General features: G+C 36.1%; 1 long non-coding RNA gene across 2 annotated transcripts; it reads left to right on the top strand.

Moving 5' to 3' along the window:
- The first annotated feature begins 7,856 nt into the window (after window positions 1-7,856).
- Window positions 7,857-8,803, top strand: LOC116167501. Of its 2 annotated transcripts, XR_004144556.1 has the most exons (4): window positions 7,857-7,990; window positions 8,055-8,162; window positions 8,220-8,311; window positions 8,745-8,803. It is a non-coding gene; the product is annotated as an uncharacterized LOC116167501 (long non-coding RNA). The 2 variants fall into 2 exon arrangements; XR_004144555.1 differs by having other exon boundaries at window positions 7,918-8,162.
- The last annotated feature ends 9,791 nt before the right edge of the window (window positions 8,804-18,594 follow it).

Raw genomic sequence — 18,594 nt, forward strand, 5'->3', positions numbered from 1 at the left:
TACAGAATGGGCACATTGTATATCAACCTTTTCATTTATCAGTCATTGTGGTAGAGAAAATAATCGCTTTGTGCCCTGCTTTGTGCTTTGTGTATACGGAGATTTTGTGTCCTTATATTTTAATTACGTCTATAGCTTCAAATATTTTTGCGATCTATACTACTCGGGCTAAACAGGAAGGCTCAAGAGGGAAAGGCTTCCGGTGTCAAATGCTTTTGAGGTCTAACGCCTTATACTAATCTGGCATAATCTAAAAGGGTTTTAAAAAGATGAAATGTGTAGAAAGCTTAGTTTTGGACACATCCTATAGATCTCATAAAAATATTTTAAAAGCAGGTTCTTAAGACATTATAAGTGGATTCTAAGCAATTTCTAGAAGTTTCAAGGTTATCCTGAAAACATTAAGAGAGCTTAAAGAAAATTCCAGATGATGAACAAGTTAAAAAGTAATCGTAAACGATTTACATAAAGCGCATTTCCACTTGCATTCATTTCCCATTTGTAAGATGCAACTTCTGTTAAAATCGTAAAAATCCGGCCACAAATATGAAAGATAGCGTTGCACATGGGCAATCCATTGTTGACGTGCTACTTCAATTTCAGTTTATGAGAAGAATTTCATTTCAATGCTTTTCTAAATAAGAAAGTTGGAACTGCGCATGCGCAAACCTAAATTTTAAAACTAATTTACTATAACTAACTAATAAACTAAGATTTTCCTTTGTTCCAAGCGCCTAAGTATCAAATTTCACTTAAATAGTTCCATAGATAAAAAAGTTGGCACTGCGCATGCGCAAAATAAAATTTTGAAACTGGCGCTAGATTTTCCTTTATTCCAAGTGCCTATGTATCACATTTCATTTAAATTCTTCCATAAATAAAAAAGTTGGCACTGCGCATGCGCAAAACCAAATTTTGAATTTGGCGTTTGATTTTCCTTTATCCCAAGTGCCTATGTATCAAATTTCGTTTAAATTCTTCCATAAATAAAAAAGTTGGCACTGCGCATGCGCAAAACCAAATTTTGAAATTGGCGTTTGATTTTCCTTTATCCCAAGTGCCTATGTATCAAATTTCGTTTAAATTCTTCCATAAATAAAAAAGTTGGCACTGCGCATGCGCAAAACCAAATTTTGAAATTGGCGTTTGATTTTCCTTTATTCCAAGTGCCTATGTATCAAATTTCATTCAAATACTTTTATAAGTAAAAAAGTTTGCAATTCGGTTTATAAATGGTCGAGATGCGAAAAGGGCACTGTGAATTTTGAATCGATTCGATCCAACTTTTGGCATTGCGTATTATATGGCTAAAGCTATGCCCATATTGAATTTCATGCAATTCAGTTCATAACTAACGGAGATGTAAAAGCGATCGAACATTTCTAAACAAAGTTATGGTTCACACGGACAGATAGATGGACAGACAGACAAAGGAACAGACGGAGAGACCAACCGGCAGGCGACAGATAGCAATGCAAAATTATAAACGATCTCTAGGATCGTTAATAAACGGCAAAAGTGTAAAATTATGGAACATGTAAAAAACGGTTTTTTGTTTTTTTTACAATAACTTTTTTTTGTAAGCGGTACAGAAAAAATTCCTTCCTTGGTACAAGACTCGACACCTAACGAACCAAATAGCGAAAAAAGTAGAACAATAGCTCTTAAGATAAAAAACTAGTAGCGTCGCAAAGTTAGCGGACGGACGGACGGACGGACGGACGGACAGACAAAGTAGCCACAATAGCGCATTTTTTTTTATTTTTGTGGAAATGCGCTAAAAATATGCGCAATTGTAGTGTTATTATCATTCTTTAAAGGAAACTAGAAAATTCTGATTACTTCCGAAGATGTTATTTGAACAGATATAGAAAAAAAGCACTTTCTCATTACTAATTTTTGAGCTCTATAAGATAACGTTGAGAGATTTTCAATACAACGTTTCGTTTCGGAGAAATCATCATCAACTTTCTTTTTTATGTGGTCCGTAAAAAAGTACATACTGTGTGTTGGTATGCCCTTTCCAGTTTCGTTAAAAATGCTAACAAAATCATTTATATGGTGCCTTCACGGAGAACTCGAATGAAACGGCGATATAATTCGTCACGGTATGCAATTTCAATGTATTCAATTTCCCCTATTAACTCGGGTTTGCGAAGCTTATAAACCCAGCTGACGCTGACGTCAGTAGCAAAATTAGCGGCAATCGGTTCATCCTCAGGAATAATCTCGCGATTGGATTCAAGAGTGGGGTCAAGATCAACAGGAAGTGCCATTTAAATTCAACACAACAGTTCTCCAAGTGCGATTATAAACGGAGAGAAAAAACAGTAGCTAATAACAATTCAAGACAACTTAAAAAACAATGCTTATTAATACTAGGCTTTAATCACTCAATAAAAGCAGCAAAAAATCAGCAACAAACTGCAAGTTAGAATTTAAAAAAAACTACCGGTACGCATTCGGTTAATAACAATCGTGGGCAAAGCCCGGAAAAATTTTAATTGTTTAAGTTAAAAAATGAAAATCTTTCTAATAAGGCAATAAAAATGTTAAAGTTCAAAATAAGTTGTGCGGTAAAATGTAAAAACGAAGCGGAAATTTTTTAAAGCCCGAAAAATAATCCCAACAAGTCCAACAAAATAATTCCAAAACTCTGAACTTACTTCCCGCGGTGGTTGTGAAGGTTTCGCCTCCTTAGGGGATGGGTGGTGGTGGCTGCTTCCAGGATGGATGGTGTTGCACCCTTCAGTACCTGCTCTCGGGCGTCAAATTTGCAATCAACTTCGGTAGGAAGCGCATAAATGGCATGAAAATTAAAATTTAATTAAAAGAAATATAAATAATAGTTATTTATTATACAAGACGATAAAGGGATCATATTTTAACCATTGAGTGAAAGGTAGTAATTAACTTCCACGAGATGGTTAGTTTGCCTTTATCGTCGTGTATAATACAAAACTTTATTTTATAGCAGAAGCCTTATAAATCATTGTAAAGCTTCTGCCAATTTTGTTTTTTTACCACCCTTCTCGGCCTATGATTAATATAGTCCAATAAGAAAATGACGTTGCCTACTTCCACTTCGACCGCCTGCGAGATTTTCACGCATCGCCCTATAGGTTATACCTATAGGTATAGGAAAAAAGTGATACCTTGAGAAATTTCTTGGACTGTGATTACTACCACTAAACGAACCGCATTGTCACTAAAATCTGTACAAGACTGTAGAACCATTATGGGTGCAAGTAGTACTATTAAAAAACTTTCATAAATGAGCTGCAACGGGTCGTAGACGTAAAAAATCAATACAGCCATATGTTTAAGTGCAACAGAAATAATTAAATAGGTGCTCAAATAAAAAGCGAAATATCAACGCAAATGAAAAAATAAGAATCATGCAGGAAACAAAAGTGGGAGTAGGATGGGACAGCTTTAGAATAAAATTTGACTAACAAGTTCTATCAAAATTCAGAAACAAATAGTTTCCCTGATAGGTAGGTATACTTAAATTTATGTATCACATTCATATGATCTCTATGAAATACAATGCAGAGATGGAGATCTCTTGTGTAATGCACCTGGATATTTTAGCTTTATTAAGTGTGGTGTAAAGTACTTGAAGTACGAGCACACAATCCTTCCTAGGAAATATTAATCGTTACCTAACTAAGAACAGAAAGTTACTTTGGGAAACTACTTAATTATGAAAATTTTCTTCATTTATCATTCGAGAAGGTGGCATATACGCAGTAAAAAGTTTAAAACTCGTTTATTTAAAAACGGAAACGTGAAAAAACACAAACTATTTAAAACAATTTATAGATATATTTCTTATTTCTTAAGAAGCGTAAATGGAATTTGTGTGTAAACTGCAGCACTTAAATGCACAGGTATTATAAATCACGCAAAGTAAAGTAACTGGCGACAACACCAGATTTCAAGATATAAACCACCACTATATTTAATGATAGGATATGGCTAGCAGGAGGAACGGCGAGAATAATTTATGACAATATCCGATTTAGAAACATGGACGTTTTCAGCAAAAACAACGATTGTTCTCCAGCATTAATTTCATTTGAGACGTTTAAATAGAACCGCTGTTAAATAAAGAGAGTAGGTTAGGAACGGTTATCTTAGGAGATGAATTTTCTCTCGAATTTAACTCGTTAATTTTTTTGCGATTCGAGATATCTTTTTATCGTTATTCTCTTGCGAAATTTTTTCGAAGTACAACTTTCGCATTTCCACGATGATAAATGTACGCAACCTAAGGACAAGATATGGCAATTTGAATTTGAGCCAACAACTGACAAACAATAATTTCGTACTTAATTTAACTAAACTAAAATATTTTTTTTAATGTAACTATCATAATGAATAGCTGTATTGACTCGCAGCTGGTATTATTGGAAATTTATAATGCTTCTGTTTCATGAAAAATAATATAAATGAATAAAATATAAATAATACGTACTGCATCCTTAAGATCGCAATTTTGAAGCACCCCATCGTCACGCTAACCTAATTCCACCCGGTTTACTATCTTACTCGACTTTCTGTTCCTCTCCTCCACCCTGATGTCCGCTTTATATATTGTGGACACGCTATATTTAATTGTAACGTGAAAGTTTTGATGTATGGGGATTATTTATTTTGCATGGGCATAGAAAGATTAAATTAAATTAAAAATTAAAACTTTGGCCCATATGAATAAAAGGAAGCAAATGCTTATACTTGCAAAATTCAAGGTAAATACTCGTAATTGCTCCTTCACACTGGGCGATTTACCAGCGCTGCTGAACAGCAGGACAGGACGCAGTGCAGCGCTGCTAAACCATGCTAAACAGACCAGTATGAAGGGGCAGTTACGAGTATTTACTTTGAATTTTGCAAGTATAAGCATTTGCTTACTTTTATTCATACGGGCCAATATTTCATTATCGGCTTTCATTATTACTACCCTATGTATCCCACGTTTTATGCAGGAACAGTTAGTTACCCATGACTCCCGGCACTGCTTCCGTTATCTCTCCCTTATTAGTATATAATCTCGTCGATTTCCCGGATGTAATATATAGCCCTAACAAAACAACTATTGGTACAATCGAGTAGCGGTAAAAATGCAGTGAAAAAAGTGGTGCAAATAGAGTGTATGTATCTTTTTACTTTTCAATCCACGTCACTAGGGTAGTTTTAATTATAAACGCCTAGTAAGTTATGCACACCATAAGCATTTGCCGAGATAATTCGAAAGGGTTTCGGTGTCAGTTTCCTTGTGTTTTAATTAGATTTTCTTAAACTTATCATATTACCACAGGTATATGTTGTCTGTGATATTACCTTTCCGACTTAACAACAAAAAAACTTCAATCGCAGACACTCTTCAAAACTAATGAGACGTTTAGTTACTTCATTTGAAATATACACTACAGTATACGGAAATATCAAGTTCTCGGAATAGTGGAATTTACCTTTCTGTAAACTTTTTCCGATAAGTAGTTCTAAACAAACAAGCTGCAACGGCTTACTATAAACAGTTACCTACTAATTAGCGTAGCTTGCAGAAGTATACGCGTCGGTATAAATTCAATTTATAAAACCTACCCCCTAAGAGTATTGAATTTGACGGAATGAGTTTAAGTTAAAAAGTTTGAAAACGACGAATTGCAGCATATTTAATACACCATGAGCTTAGTTAGCTCTGAACGGTTTCTATAGGGCAAAAAAGTAAACCTCAAACCTTTTGAGATTGTTTTTTGTTGGCCCGATGGGATTACTTAACTTTTTAGCCTGAGCACAGTTTAACGGGGCCACTGTTTTTTCCTATCGCCCGTTTTCAATGACTGAAGTCAGATACTTATTTTAACGGAAGGAGTTTTCACGTGGGTAATCTATCGGACTTATAAGTTTAATGAAATTCTAGGTAGCCGTTTACGTTCGCAATAAAGACCCCATTTAAACAAAAATATTTACGTCGCATATAGTGCGTTAATTAGTGACAGTAAATTACTAGAAATAAAAAGCACCCGGTTACGCAACGCTAATTTTTTTAATTTTTTTGGCGCAAGTATTGCGTTATTATATTAATGGATCAAATTTTATCGCCGTTACCATTATCCCATAAAAACCCTTTCCCGCTGCGTCCTAATCCGTCTACTTACTGCCGTGATTTGGGTAGGGCGGTGTAATTAAGCGATCTATTCTCGTAATCTTGCCGTGATCTTATTTAATCTATTTTCCTGTTACAGACATCAAGTAGAATTTGCAAGTTATACCCTTGATATGTAAATGATAATAAGTAGAGAAGTTATGATTTAAACCGTTTATATACAAGAAATGAAATAGAAGCTTGGAACCTCGTTGCAGAAGAGGGCGTTTATCACAATGACTGTCGTTTGAAATCCATGAAGCCCTTACATGCTCATGAGAAATCAAGAAGTTGCTCATCCGAGTAAATTTAAAAATATCACAGATGGTTTGCAATACCAATTTGTTGGATGAACGCGAGAGTATTTTTACATTGCTCTTCATTTTTAAAGTTATTTTCCCATATCGGGTTTATATCACACGTACATACATTCATATACTGCGGACAAATAGAAATAATGTGATGTGGTGTTAAATTAACACCACATTGTTCGCATAATGGCCGTTCTTCACCTGCCAACAAATACCCCTGAGTGAGAGCAGTATGCCCCAGACGGAGTCTGTACAGCCTGATCAAGTTCAAACGTCTAACGTCGATATAGAATAGCGGATCCAGACTAGGTTTGATCCTTTTCAAAGCCGTATCAGACTCCGACCACTGCTCACTCCACCGCTCATAGATTTTACTTTTCACAAGTCCACGCCGTGCAGTAGATGACATACTCGTGAAGTCGATATTCTCCAATTGGAGGTGGTTTAATACCTCTCTAGCCCTAACACCTAACGATCTACATCTGTATAGACGAGCAATGGTAGTCGCATCAGTAAGGGATCTAAAATTTGGATGTTTATAATCTAACCTTACTTTTATATAGTAGTTTGCAACAATCTGTTTCCGGCGAAGAGCTAGAGGGGGAATATTTGCCTCGACGTAGAGCGATGGAACTGGACTTGTTGGATATGCTCCCAAAGAATATCGAATAGCCAGGTTCTGAATCTTATCAAGTTCCCCAAGCAAAGCATTATTGCCACACGTAGAGTACGCTGCACATCCATAATCCATCCTTGATAGGATGAGGGCCTTATATATATCCAGTAGGGTCTTAGGGTGAGCTCCCCACCTATGATGAGCGAGAACTCTGATGATGTTCAGCGATTTTCTACATGTAGCAGTAACATTATTTAAATGCTTTGACCACCGTAATTCCCGGTCAAAGGTAAGCCCGAGAAACTTGACTTCCTGAACAACACTGATTACACGATCATTCATTAGTAGCACAGGATCATAGTGCGGTCTACGGAGTCGGCAAAAGTGGACAACCTTTGTCTTTTCCTCCGACAGCACAAACCCGACCGCATTGGCGTTACTACAGATTTTGTTTATGGCCACTTGTAGACTTCGAGTTATTGCACCGACCGTCTTACCAGAACAACAAACCATTAAATAAATCATCAACATACAAACATTTATCAATCATCCCCTCAACACCTTTAGCTATTTCGTTTATGGCGATGCCAAACAGAGAACAGCTAAGTGTTGACCCCTGCGGCACACCATTTTCTAAAACATACTCTTTTAAGTGGATGTCACCGATTCTTACAACAAACTTTCTGTTCTCTAGAAAGGATTGTATAAATTTTGGTAACTTCCCTCGAAGATTGTATTTATACATATTCTGCAATATTCCATATCACCAAGTCATGTCGTAAGCGCCCTTTATATCAAAGAAAACCGCAAGCAGGTGTTCACCACTGTCAAATGCACTCAGAATTCTATCGGTCAATTTGACCAAATGGTCAGCCGTTGCCCGTCCCTTCCGAAAACCCGTTTGATAAGGTACGTATATATTATTATCTTCAAGAAATGTTTGCAGCCGCACATTAACCATTTTCTCTAGCAGTTTTCCCAAGCAAGACGTTAAACTAATTGGGCGATAACTTTGTGCCAGCAACGGATCTTTTCCAGGTTTCGGTATAGGAATGACAACGGCCTGTTTCCATTCCGAGGGGTAAGTATGTTCATTCCAACAAATATTAAAGAAATCTAATACTTTGTTGCATTTCAGGAGTACAGTGATGAAACATCTGGTTGTGGATTTCGTCTTCTCCCGGTGAACATGACTTGGTGTTACGGATAGCGATATTCAACTCTTCTAAGGTAAACGGAGTATTATAATTTAAGTTTTTGTTAGTATCAAAAATAATAGGAATGGATTCTTTATGTTGTTTAGTGTGAAGAAATGTATCCGCATAATTTTTGGAGCTACTAACTTGGTAAAATTGGGTTGCTATGGTATCCGATATATCCTCTGGTTTATTTGTGATTTGTCCCTCTGAATCTCGCAAGAAGGCCAGACTATTGCAACCAATTTTACCTGATACGGCTCCAACCTTTTTCCACACTTCCTTGCTAGTAGTGTCCGGTGTAATCGTGGACACGTAATGATTCCAGGAGCTCCTCTGTGCTTCCAGTATTTTTCGGCGACACTCCGAACGACGTTTCTTAAAAATTATTAAATTGTCCAACGTAGGATTACGTCTAAATCTATATAAGGCTTGATTTTTTAATGATATTTTTTCTTTTATTTCAGACGACCACCACGGAACCATTTTTGTTTTATTGCCAGGTTTGGATTTTGGAATACTGGCGTTCACAGCGTCTAATATAGCAGATGTAAGAGTTTTTAAACTTAAGCTATCTAGGGCTGGAGGGACGAACTTACTTGCAAAAAGTTCCCAATCTGCTTGTGGGATCTTAAATCTAGCCACTGATCTTATCGTGGGATTTTTGCCTCTAACAGAAATGATTATGGGAAAATGATCGCTGTGATGGAGATCAGTTTCCACCTCCCATTCAAAATTACAGTATATATTTGGAGAACATATAGAAAGATCAATTGCGTCGAATGTTCCGGATCTCACGTTGAAAAACGTGGCCGAACCGTTATTCAAGATACTTAAGTTATCGTTTTCTATGAGTTCCAATAACTCTTTGCCTCGGGCATCATTTGAGGTAGAGCCCCAAACAATGTTGTGGGAATTGAAATCTCCGACAAGAACAAAGGGTGTTGGGAGCTGATTTATAATTTGTCTAATTTGTTCTACTTCATATGCTGTATTAGGAACGTAGATGTTACAAAGTGTAAAAGTTTTAACAATTTCAAGTTGTACTGCTACAGCTTGGTAAGTTGTATTTAATACAACCCTTTTATATGGTGTGCCTTTTCGAATGAGAAAAGCCACTCCTCCACAGGCTCTTTCAGGTGAGTAAAAATCTTTCCTTACCAGACTGAAATTTTTTATATTGTATTTTGATCTCGGTTTCAGGTGCGTCTCTTGAAGAGCAATACACAATGGGGTATACTTTTGAATTAAGAGTTTCAGTTCGTTGAAATTGTTAGATAGTCCCCGACAGTTCCATTGGATAATTTTTGTTGTATCCATTTTAAAAGTAAGTAGAAACAAACACAGTTGAATAATTTAACATGTAAATAAAATAAAAAATTACAGTGTATATGGGACTATTACAAACAATTAACAGTTTCACATGATAGACAAAGACAAGAAAACATATCATAGATGTAATCACAGATTAAATTTACTGACTAAAAATTTGCGGATCACCTGCCGTTTTACGAGGCATTCTGGGCTTGCCTTTTGGCCAACCTCTCTTTTTCTTTTGTTGTTTGGCCTCCTGCACTGTCTGCGAATCGACAGAGGTGATGCTGGAGGACCTTGTCCTAGCTAATGACATCCTACGCTTTGACCCTCGCGTTTCCACGTCCATGGTCTCAACTTCCGATGCAGTGGTCGGCTCTAAGAACTGAATACTTGTTTCGCTTACTTGCGAGATAGGCTTTGATTTATGAAGTAATAAAATTGATGATGATTTCTCCGAAACGAGACGTTTATATTAAAAATCCACAACGTTGTCTTGTCGAGCTCAAAAAATGGCAATAAGGAAGTGTTTCTTATTTTTCTGTAACTGCTCAAATAACAATAGGAAAAAATAATAACAAAATTTCAGTTTTTCTGGTATATCTTTGGAAGTAATCGGGATTTTCTGGTTTTATTTACAGTACGACAATTATTACGCTACTTTTCCGTCACTTGACCATCATCGTATTTTCTATGGTTTCTGAGATCCTCATTATAGACATCCTTATCTTGGAAACAGTGTATACAGGCAGAGAGATCCGGGGATTTCAATGCCCACTTTACATGTGTGCGACCCATGATCCCGTACTTCCCATGTGCAAAGTCAAATTTGTTAATGACAGCTAGTCCAAACAAAGTTACGAAGTCATGTTTGTAAGAAAATATAGAATTTCTAACATAGACATTTTAATTAGAAACATCCTGTAGTATGTGTTATAAAATTCCTCAGTTAGATGTTGCTGTTTTAGAAAAGGATTATGATTATTTTCAGAAATTCTAATATTCATTTCAATACTCTCTTTTTCTGCATGAGTAGAATGTTACATACTGTAGGTACTAATCCTTATAAGCTTTGAATACATTTATGTTCGTAGTTTGATTTAAATCCAATAAAAGCTGAAACTCTTGAGAAGTTAAGGTAAATTGTATTGCACAGAGAAAATTTTTATAAGGTTAGAATTCTAGAAATAAAGTCGAATGCTACACATTAGCGTTAATGATGTAGAAATTCTACATACGGAAAAATGCGCCACAAATTTTTTACTCGACTTATCACCGTATATGCTTGAGTTAATTTAAATTACACGATTGAAGTGGGTACCAAGAATTGAAGGATTCCAGCGCTTTCCTAGCTTCGGTAGGTATATGAATCTAGCTGGAATGCTTTACGCATACATTTTAAATTTAGTTTGCTCCAGTAAATTCCGGCTTCGGGAGATCAATCGTATGTAAAGCTAGCTCAGATGTTCTTTTTTTTATAAAATTCCGACTGAGAGTGACGAGTAACCATAATGATAGTAGCCTAATCAACATGAAAATATGAATAGCGTGTTTAAATTCTAACTGTAGCCCACATATTATATATAAGTACTCGTAGAGCATTGGCTCATCTTCTACCATAACAATAAAACTGTACAAATGAAGCAGCCAAGTTTTCCACTCTTGATTTCATTTCAAAGCGGACCACCGATTGCAATTTGTAATTTTAATGAAATGGCGTGGAAACTCGACTGCGATATTAACCATTAAGGGCTGATCATTTACACACGACACAAATTTAAAAAATCAATTAATAATGCTGTACGAAAGAAAGACACTCAGGGTACCGCGCACTTGCGTTCTATTGAAACAAATTAAATTTAAAAGGAAACTCTAATTAATATCCTAACATCCGGTCATAATTGCGATTTTCTTTGACAGACGCCTTAAAAACATACGCACCAACTGATATTGCTTCGGAAACTTCATTTCTTTACTTTCACTTGATTCTTTGTTGTAATTTTTGGTGGTGGATTACTTCATCGGGTACTTGGAGGAACCTTAAACAAATGCCCCACTTATGCGATTACTACTCGATAGACACAATACGCAACTTCTTCGTATACTTGAAACAAAGCTTGAACTTGACTTTTATAACGACGAATTAATATCTCTATACCACCATCTAACCTTTCTTCTACAAGACCTTTACAACCACCAAGACTGGTTGCCCTTCAATAAACAGCCTCGTTTTCGTCTGCTCCGCCTTTTTAAAACTTTCTTCCCTACTGTTCCTTTCGATCCTACTTCTTTATCATTCTGTCAGCGGTCACCTATCAAATTCCCATTACCAAAACATTGAAAGAAAAACCGCCGGAACCCCCAAACGGAAGGAAGGTAGGACGGACACGTAACGAAACCAATAGTATGATAAATGCGTTTGTGATGTAATAGGATGAATCCTGCCCGCAGTAAATTACAACTCACAACACCTAAGTACCTATGCGTCTCGTCCTTCGGATGGAATTTCTACTTCTACAAAAACCTCAATTTTACAACATAATCAATAACAAATTAAACAACACCTTTCCCTCTTTGTTCGACACGGTGTCGTTTTTGCACATTTTTGCCTGACATAGGTACAAATGGCATTTGCAAGATAATTAATTTTGCTTCAAGGGAATCTATTCTCAGAATAATCCGGGATTATTATCCTAGAAATAACGTGACCTTTGTGTTACAGTACATTCAACTAAGCTTCCAGACGGTAAATAACGATTAAAGAAAATAAAACAACATCCAATTATCTTATTCAGTCTTGCTCAGAAACTAACAAAATCCTCGTTGCTTTTAGAACACAATGAGACCTGCAATGAGATTGTTTTGATGTAACCAAAACAATATCTTTGATATACGTCTTGTTGAATATAAACACAAAATTAGTGTTAATTTTGTAGAATTTGTCTCTATGATCACTCCTTTCTTTGTAATTAAAATAGATGCATTAGAAGACAAAGTAATTGATCTTTATTCACTGCCTTGTAATTTAGGTATAGTCAGCATTTTAGTAAATTGATAAAATGTGAATGAAAAAGTTATTTGGATAAACGGAGCCAACATCAGATAATGTTCACTGTTCACGATTGAAGGGTCGCCGGACAGTAGTCCCAAATCCCGAACAGCTGATGGCCAAACGTAAAAAAAAGTTCCTTTATGGGGATTTTTAAATAATATTATACACCATGGTTCAATTCAAAGTTGACCTTCTCCAAGAGGTATCCTTCGTCTGAGGTTTGAATATTATTGGAAGTTGTAGGGTGTCCAAATTTAAAAAGTTAACCGTGTTGGTTATTTAATAGTTTTAAACCGTGGTGGAAATGAAGTCCATCTTTTCTGTATTATTCAAGTCTCAATGCTTCGATTTTCTTTTAATTGCCTCTAATCATCAGTCGCATCAGGTAGTCTGGGTGAGGGCTCAACTTACATACTTTTTAATAACTGAGTAACGTTACAGTACGGCCTTTATGGAATTTATAACCACAACGTAAATTCAGACCGTGGAAGCCTCGCGTCAGAAATTCTAAAAATTATTAACGACATTAAGACTAGCTTGGGATTGGTGGAGAGAATGTCACTAATGAATAAAAATTAGGCACACTCCACCAAATCATTTAGTACTGCAACGAACTGGACCTAAATAAATACTGGAAAAAATATGGGAGTGACCAAATAGAATGTAAAAACCCTAAATAATAAAGATCAGGAAATAGAGAAAAAGTTGAAAGAACATCAAATAGACTTCTGTGCTCTGCAAGAAACAAAAAAAGGCGGGGGACAAGTAGTAGGGGAATACTTACAAATATATAGTGGGATACCAAGAAAGAAGGTGTAGCAATAATGGTAAAAACTAAATATAAAGACAAAATAAAAGATTGTCGGTACATATCTCAAAGGATTATTATGATAAAGATGACAACTAACAGAAAAATTATAAACATAATAGGAATCTATGCACCAGAAGACTGCAAAACCGAAAAGGATAAAGGAGATTTTTATGACGAGCTACAAACACTAGTAGAAGCAATATACGACAAACATAATAATATTGGTTGTGAGAAGCCTAATGTTATCTAATATAGGAAGCGACCACTATGTGGTGCTCTGTAAATTAAATATCACTCTCAGCACTAGGTACTGTGGTAACTAATATAAGGTGTTTAAGATGGGGGAAGTCCTAGTCCAGTAGGCGTTAAAGTGGTAAGCCAAAATGAAAAGACCTTTATTTAATGAATTTTATATACGCCAACCGAAACATATAAAATTCATTAAATAAAGGTATTTTCATTTTGGCTTACCACTTTAACGCCTACTGGACTAGGACTTCTTCCATCTTAAACACCTTATATTAGTGCTGTGTAAAATCAGATACAGTAAAGGATGGAAAAAAAGGTGTAAACACACGAAGGCAGAAAAAAATAGAAAATTTTAGAGACGACTCAATAAAATTCTTATACAAAAAGCGGTTTGAGCAAAAGATACAGTTAGAACACATTGAAAATGAAAGTAACGTAGAAACTAGATGGAAAAGAAGAATATTTATTTATTTTATTTGTTATTTATTATCCCTCATAATGAAGACAATAAACAGAAATACAAAGTGGACAACAAAAACACCAGAGTTTACTGTGGATATGAAAGAAAAATATAACGAAAAAAAGAAAAATACAAAACTAGTATAAACTATAGAATCATATCAATGATATAAGAATTTAAGAAGTGAAACCCGTCAACTGATCAGGCAGACAAAAACGGATTAATAATATAATAATAATAATATATATTTGCTGTCAGCAGATCAATAGATATAACATTGATATTGACAAAGTCACATAAACGATACGGAGGAATTTCCCCACGCTATAATATTAAACGTCATATGTGGGAATACTATTGCATGGTACACCGTGTGCAGGGCACTTTTATCGAGAATATGAATTAGCTTCAATATAATATAATATGCGCTATTTAGTTTCTTCACCACATGGTCAACATGTTTTGTCCACGTAAGATTTGTATCTACAAAGGTGCCTAGAAACTTAATGTAATCAGCATTGTTGATAATTGAGTCAATATTAGGTTTACCAAAGTACAGCCCTACAGTTTTATCCTTATTCAGAACTAAGTGGTTTTTAGTGCACCAACTTCCAAAGTCGGCTCTGACTGAGTCAATGGCTCGAGACAGGCTATTTATATTATCGGCAGATACTGCTATTGTAGTATCATCCGCAAAGCTAATTAAAAAGCCGTTATTAATAAAATGTGGCAAGTCCGCTACATATAATAAGTAAATTAATGGACCCAGCACAGATCCTTGGGGCACACCTAAGTTAACATTAAACTTTTGTGATAGTGTTCCTTGCATGTCGACAAGTAAATTTCTGCTAGTGAGGAATGAAACCAACCACTTTTTTACTGGGAAAGATTTACTAAGGGACTAGAGATGGATTTTTACGGGAAATAGAAACAGGTATGGCGTTTCATAAGACCCAAACAACTGTCGAGGAATAAACTTACTGAATACAACACTGAAAATGACAACAAGAATAATAGCAACGAAAAGAAATGAGCCAATAACCCTACAAGAAGAACAACAAGGGATTCGGACCGGGAGATCGCGCACGAGTGCAGTTTTCATAATAAGACAATTATTAAAGAAAAAGCGCCGGAGAAAAACAAAACGGCATACCTATATGTGCCTCATAAATTTAAAGAAAGCGTTTGGCAGAGTAGGAATGGGAGATACTGTACACTAGATTTAGTCAAGACAATAGAGAACATAAATTTTGTTTTCTTATCTTTTTTGTAAATTATTGGAAACCTAATGAAATAAAAATTATTATTATTATTATTATTATTATTATTATTAAATATATACCGGGTGATTCATTAGATGTAATGAAAGTTTGAATCTCCCGCAAATTAAAAAAATTATGAAGTTGGTACTAACTGATGATCATTTATTTAATTGCAAAGGTGTATCATCATGCTCGTTTACTTATTTATAATCTACAAATACTGCTTTACGACAAATTATAAACTAAACTAGACACAGTCACGTTTCTTACATATTTTAGTGCATCAACTCTAAAAATTGTTCAAAACGGAAAAAGTAATAAACCACAAATGGCACCCAACAATTAACGCCGACACTGGTTTGTTAAATGACAGTCATGACAGAACAAAATTACTAACGAAATTCAAACCGTCAATGTAATAATGCAAAAAACACAAATACGCGCGAAATTCAAGCGATCATCACTACTAATGAATCACCCGGTATAAAGATAACGTAACGATGGTAACGACAGTTAAAATAGTAAGAGACAGATCGCCAAACGGAAGAAGGACATCCGAGGACAAGGTAGTCAGATAACATCATTTGAGGCTAGAATCGAAGTTAAAACAGACAAAGCCTATAGAAATAGCAGGAAGAAGAGAAAGAACTATTTGCATAACAATTTAGCGTTTTCTTTTGCTGGCAAGTGACAGAGAATTTAAAAATTTGGAGTAATTTTCAGGAAGGAAAGGAGAAAAAGCTACAATAAGCAAACTAGACGAAAGAGGTCAAATTTGGAGCTCGAAGAAGGCACTTAATAATCATTGTTATCTCCGTTAACAAATTAAGAGTTTCAGCACCATCAAATTAGAAGGTTATTTCACAGTGTTTCAGACCTGTTCCAGACATAATAAATAAATCACGAAACAGAAATCCTGTCATTATGATGCCATGATATAATTATGATAAAGTATAAGCAGGTATCACCACTTGCAGATGTGTTGCACACTGACTCCCTCGGTATTGCGCAAACGCAAGCGCGCTAAAATTTTCGTACAACTGTCAAGTTTAAGGGCTAAATAATACACATAACCTGCAAACGTTATAATTGAAGATAATTTAGCTTACCTGCTTACCTATTGTCAGGGCCGGACTGTGTGTTTAAGGGCCCCGGGCGCTCCATGACCAAAAGGCCCCCAAACTCATAGCCCCCCCCCCCTTCAAAAAAAGAAAGACAAGAGATTCGCAGATTTTTTTAATTGTATTTCAAACAACTTGCTGAACAGTGTTGAACATTAAATTAAAGGAGAAGGCGCTGTAATCCCAATGACGTATTGGCAAATTTATCAATTAATTTATCCTTCTCCAAATTTAAACAATACATTTACAAACATTAATGCTTCAATAATTGACTGACTTAGCGGGGACCCGCGACGGAGGCTACGCTTCGCGGTTTCACGAGGGCCCCGTCCAGGGTCCCCGGTGGCGCGGGGCCCCAGCCGCTCGAGCGGCCTAGCGGCCTGGGCCAGTCCGGACCTGCCTATTGTAAGTAGGAGTAGTAGGTATATGTTAATGCCATGTTATCAAGATGAATTTTGTTGTTATTCCTAGAATATGCCAAAGGCGATAGAAAGAAACTATTTCGGTAAGTACTGTAACAGTTAATTAGAAATAGTTAATGAAATCTACTTACAGACCAATATTGACCTACGTAGAGAGAGAGAGTACATGCTACAGAAATGAAGTACTTGCGAAGGGTAAGGGGAGTTGGTGGAATTCCTAGTGAGAAGATAAAAAAAGAAGTGGATGCTCTGATAGAGACCTTTGATAGACAAAAATTAAAACGCTTATTTAGACGCCTTGGACGAATGGCAAACAGTCGGCTTGCGAAACACATATGGAACACCGGAATTCAAAATAGGAAGAAAAGGGGAAGCATAACGACAACATAGGATATGTACCTAAGTAGCAAGAATACTTCAAGATCAAGGCATGGAATGGGAGGAGGCTAAAGGCGCCTTTAGACTAGAAAGAAAACTCGCGCGATTTACTGTCGGACACTACTGTCTTAAGTGTAAATAGCATTGACAGAACTCGCGGAAAAATTCTTTCGACACAATTCTTGCCAGTCTAAACAGGCAATAGTGCATCTCACCAAGTTCTCGCCAACTTTCCATTTCGTTTCGATATTTTGGCGAGTAAACGTGCGAGTTTTATTATATTGTGGCATGTAAATGAGTACCCTGCTTTTTAATTTTGTAATAGCAGTTCCTGAAGGTCTATCGCTGACATGCGAATAAAATTTTTAAATTGTTGGGATTGATTCTCCGATTCTCAGGTCATCAATTAATTTATGGTAGGCCCCATACTTTTCCCTTCTTGGAATCCATTCTCTCACCCAACACTTTCTTTTGTGCTTCACATTATTGCATAAAACTACAGCCGCGGCAATACAAAGATGCGCTATTGGCACCATAATGTGAGATAAGTTCTCGAAAACAACTGCTAGGTATCAATCATGGTGTATAATACACCATGGTATCAACTGGCAGCATTTTCGGAAGCTAAAAGTGCTGCTAGTGTAAACAGTTCTTTGAGAACTTGCGACCATGATATAAATAAAACACTTGCGACAGCAATGGCTCACCCAACATGCCCGACAGTTTATATCGCGACACTTATTACTCACAGTGTAAATACAAGTTTCTCCCGCGAGATTGTCGCAAGTAACTTACTAGTCTATCTGCGCCTTATGAAGTTAACGCGAGATAGGAAAAAATGGAACACCATAGTTTATAGCTTGATTTATAGTGACTTATCTGGTATGTTAATTTATTTTCCGTACACCATGATGGTAGAAGGGTTTTGATTATAATAAATAATAACATTAATAACGTTACAATTCTTGTTGTTTATTCCATATTATGCTGTAAAGGATCATGACGGTTGCTTTCAAGTTGGGGCTATAATGTAACTGAAATTCACAGTGACGACGAAGGCATTATCATTGTATTTATAAATACAATAGCGCGTTAAAGCAAATTCAAATTTAAGCGCGCTTGCGTTTGCGCAGTACCGAGGGAGTCAGTGTGCAACACATCTGCAAGTGGTATCACCTTCTTTAAAATACGGAGATCGGCATCACGATACTTCCATCATTTAACTGATGCATGATGTACAGTTGCATA

Source organism: Photinus pyralis, unplaced genomic scaffold, assembly GCF_008802855.1.
Source record: "Photinus pyralis isolate 1611_PpyrPB1 unplaced genomic scaffold, Ppyr1.3 Ppyr1.4_LG3b, whole genome shotgun sequence".
Classification (NCBI taxonomy): Eukaryota; Metazoa; Arthropoda; class Insecta; order Coleoptera; family Lampyridae; genus Photinus; species Photinus pyralis.